The sequence below is a fragment of the Chrysochloris asiatica genome, unplaced genomic scaffold (genome assembly GCF_000296735.1).
Source record: "Chrysochloris asiatica unplaced genomic scaffold, ChrAsi1.0 scaffold00175, whole genome shotgun sequence".
Lineage (NCBI taxonomy): Eukaryota > Metazoa > Chordata > Mammalia > Afrosoricida > Chrysochloridae > Chrysochloris > Chrysochloris asiatica.
Genome location: NW_006408693.1, coordinates 5,115,966 through 5,120,867, shown reverse-complemented (window position 1 = coordinate 5,120,867; position 4,902 = coordinate 5,115,966).

The following is a 4,902-nucleotide window of genomic DNA, read 5'->3' as shown; positions in this document are numbered from 1 at the left end:
TTGGATGTCTTAAAATAAAATAAAAATCCAATCCAAACAATAGCTTACAAAAGAATTTGGTTGGCCAGTTAAATTCAAGGTGGAAAAGTCAGCTCAGAAGATTATGGCTAGTGTCTTTGAGAATTGCAAAGGGGCAATCTTAATAGATTTTCTTGAAAGACACAGGACAATCATGGAGGTCTTATTATGAAGAAGATTTAAGAAAATTGAAAACTTCATTGATGAGAAAAAGACCAGGAGATTTGTTCTGAGAACTTTTTTCTATTAAAGCAATGAACCTGCCCATTTTTTAGTGTAGCAAGAACTGTCCAGTGTGAATTTTATTGGGAAACCTTACCCCTCCACCCTGCAATACAGATCCTGCTCTTCCAGAATTCTTTTAGTTTCTAAAAATCAAAGACCATTTAAAAAGAACTTTATCTGAGTCCCTCAAGAATGACAAATCTGCAACTCTGATGTGGTATAAATAGAAAAGAACAGAGTTCTTTGGGAAATTGTTTAGACAAATAGAAACACCACTTTCAGGTGTGTATAGACTTTGTTGGAGGCTATGTTGAGAAACAAAAAGCTTCATAATTTGATCTTTTTGTTTATTAAAAGTTTCTATGATTTTGTAGCAGTACTTTTTGACTTACCCTCATGTATGTATACATACATACTTTGGAGTCCTGGTGTGTTGCTGTAGGATAAGCACTGAATCACAAGGTCAGTTTGAATTGCAATGGTCGTGTTTCAAACTTGCCAATTGCTCCTCTGAACTAACTCAATGGCACTTAGAAACAACAACAACAACAATGTATACTTAACAAGTGAACAACAAACAAAAAGAAGGAGTGTCTGAAGATATCAAGAACTAGGATAGTCTGTTTTGCAAATTGTGCTGGGACTGTTGAATAGCCACATGCAAAAGAATTAAGTTGAACTCCTATCTCACACCACATACAAACATTAATCTAAAATGAAGTTGGATTAGACAATAGTTTCGTAGATATGACATAAAAAGCTTAAGCAACAGAAGCAAAAAGGGATACATTAGGCATTATAACCATTTAAAACTTTTGTGCTTCAAAAGATACATAAATAAAATAGAAAGCGCTTTAAGGAAATGGAAAGAGAATCTGGGGTAAGCTGGCAGAGTAAGTAGAAACACTGAACTGGCCCTCTGCAACATGGGAGACTGAGTAAAACAGATACAGGGGATGATACTGAAGCCCTGAGCTTCAGAATTTAGAAAGAGAGGTGGATTGAGTGCTGACTGGAAGAGGAAGCTGAACAGGAGAACTTAGAGAGAAGAAAAATAGGTGGATTGTGGGTTGGCATGGCACGGCTTGTCATCTTGAGCTTTGGCAAGTGGTTGTTGATAAGGTAGCCTGAAGGCACAGGAAGTGGCTGTAGGTTGGCAGCAAGTAGGTGCAATTCTTCCTTCCTCCCATGCCCTTCTTGTAGCCAGGAAAGTGGCCAATGCCCACCTTCACCAACCAGTGGCCAGTGGCACTCCCTCCTGCACAGTCTGTGCTCTGCCTGGGGTTGGACACCTGGCGTACCACCCCAGCTTCTGGAGGTGTGTGAACCCACCCTGAGCTATGCTACACAAGCAGTGAAATTGCATTCACATTTCCAGACACTGCCACATCCACCAGGAAACAGGTGGAGAGTGCCTGGGAATACAAAAATATACAATCACCAACTCAATATAAATATGACATCACAAATGTCTCATAGAAGACAGACAATTTCAGCTTACACAAAGTCCTGGTATGGCGCTGTGGGTAATGCACCAGACTGCAAAGCCGTTTGAACTGCAAAGTCGGTGGTTCAAGCTCACCAGCTGCTCCTCTGAAACCCTATACAGGGTCGCTATGGGTCGGAGTCCACTAGAGGGCACTTAACAATAACAAAGAAACAAGACAGAATGCCTCAAACAGGAGACCAAAATTCATTCAGAAAAAGTAACACCAGAAATGGTATGGTAACTACCTAATAAGAAATTTAAAAGAATGCTAATTAGGCAGCTTCAATGGATTGGGAAAACTACACATGAAATCAGGGAAAACATACACAGAACAATGGAGAAATTCATGAAACAAACTGACAAAATAATTGAAAAATGACAACCATACAAAAACAACAATTATAAAACTACAAGATCAACATTAAAACTTCAGAAGTAGATAATAAATTGAAAGGCAAACAAATAGAATTGAAGCAATGGAAGATTGAATTACTGAGCTTGAAGAAAAATCTCTCAGAGTCCTGGTGTGATGCTTTGGGATAATGTACTGGACCTCAAGGTTGGTTTGAACTGCAAGTTCAGAGGTGCAAGTTCGCCAAACCCTCCTCAGAAACATTATGCAGCACTTAACAACAACAGAAACTTGACTACACTTAACAACCACAGAGGAAAATCAGAAAAAAGAACAAAAAAATATCTGAAGAATGCCTAAGATTTGTGGATAACTATCAAGAGGAATAATTACATTTATAGGAATTCCAGAACAGGAAGAGACTAAAAAACCTAGAGATCATTGTCCAAAAGTTGTTGGGCAAAAAACTTCCTTAACATCATGAAAGACAAGAAATCCAGTCAAGATATTAAATGAGCTCCAAACAAGATAGATCCCAAAAGAAAAACACCAAGACATAGTGTAACCAAACTTTTAAAAACCAAAGCAAGGAAAGTGTCCTGGAAGCATTTAGGAATAACGAAAAGTTGCCTACAAAGAACTAGTAAGATTAAACTCTGATTCCTCAGCAGAAATCCTGCAGACAAGAAAACAATGGAATGACATATATAAAATTCTAAAAGAAGCAAATTGCCAGTCAAAAATCATATACCCAGCAAAACTGTCCATCAACTATGATGACAAAATTAGCTCATTTTAAAATTTACAGAAATGAATTTGTAAAAATCAGATCATCCTTGCAAAAAAATACTAAAGGGAGTTCTTTGGTCAGAGAACCAACAGCCATCGATGATGTGAGACTAGCATGCAGGACAATTTCAACCTGGATACCTTGTGGTTGCTTTTGTTAAGTGTCGTCAAGTCAGTTCAAACTCATAGTGACCCTGTATAGGGTTTCTGTGAAGCTGCTGGTGTATTTGAACTGCTGACTATGTGGGTCACAGTTCAATGCTTATCTTACAGTGCCCCACCAAAATTCCTAACCCTGATATGTTGTTTTTGTTACGTGCCATCAAGTCGGTACTGCCTCATAGCGACCCTAGACACAACAGGAAGAAACACTGCCTGGTCCTGGGCCAACCTCACAATTGTTGCTGCACCTGAGCCCATTGCTGCCGCCACTGTGCCAATATATCTCATTGGGGTTCTTCCTCTTTTTCTCCAACCCTCCACTTTATCAAACATGATACGATATCCTTCTCCAGTGACTGGTACCTCTTGACAATATGTCTGAAGTATGAGAGATGAAGTTTGGCTATCTGGCTTCTAAGGAACACTCTGACTGTACTTCTTCCAACACAGATAGTTTGTTGATTTGGTAGCCCATGATACTTTCAATATTCTCCTCCATCACCATAACTCAAATACATCAATTCTTCTATGATCTTCCTTATTCACTGTCCAGCTTTGATATGCATATGAGGTTGTGGAAAATACCATGGCTTGGGTCAGACACACCTTAATCTTCAAACTGACATCTTTGTTCTTCAACACTTCAAATAGAGGTCTGTAGCAGATTTGCCCAATGCAATATATCGTTTGATTTCTCGACTGCTTCTTCCATGAGTGTTGATTGATGTGAGCAAAAAGAAGTTTTTGACATCTTCAATCTTGTCTCCATTTACCTTGATGTTGTTTATTGTCAGTGTTTCTTTCAGTTGTACATAAGGTCACTATGAGTCACTACTGACTAGATGGCATCCCACAGCAACAATAAGAAGCATTGGGATATTTAGAATATGGAATGCTAATACTTGTGGCGGAAGGAAATCGTTATTAAGTGCTGTTGAGTTGGTTCTTATTCAGATCAACCCTGTATAACGTTTCTGAGGTTTTCAATCTTCTCAAGATCAGAAAGCCTCATCTTTTTCCATTGGCATATCTGCTGGTTTACAGTCTAGCACTTACTGTATGGAGCTAGCTCCCTTAATGACATTAAAGAATTTCGAAATTGATTCTGATTTTTTTTTAAAACTGTCTAAAGGTTATGTGGATTTAACACTGAAAGAGTTAATATGTAAGTTTAAAGTAAAATAAATTTGAGGAAAATAAGTATCTCTGTATGTATTTTGTTTTAGTTGAAGTTATTATTTTTAGAACCAGTGATATCTTTCTAATTTATAACACAGTATGAAGGCAACTGGATTCACCAAGACAAAATGATACTGGATTATTCAACACAGATATTTAATTTTTTTTCAGAATAGCTGGAAAAGCTTGAAAATAATCACCATATTTGAGTTTTAAATAACTACATAAAGAGATATATTTTAAATAAAATCTATTATTTCCCTGGAAAATATTATTTCTCATTTATACCAGCTATTTATATGTTCATGGTTGTGGACGTTTCCACCTTCCCATAGTGCTCTAGGATAAACACAGGACTGCTGATTGCAAGGTCAGTAATTAAAACCCTTCAGCCACTCTGGAAACCCTATGCAGGGTCTGTATGAGTCACAACATACTCAACAGCACTTAATAACAAAATTTCTCCATATAAAGTCCTGGTGTGGCACTGTAGGATAAGCATTGGGCTGCTAACCACAGGATCAGCTGTTCAAACCTACTAGCTACTCCTCAGAAATCCTATGCAGTATCACTATGAGTTGCAATCGACTTAACAACAGCAACAATTATTAATTTACCAAGAAAAGTAATTTTAAGAGAATAATCCATGAATGGATTAACAGTATTTTCTGTAATCTTGGTTTCTTTC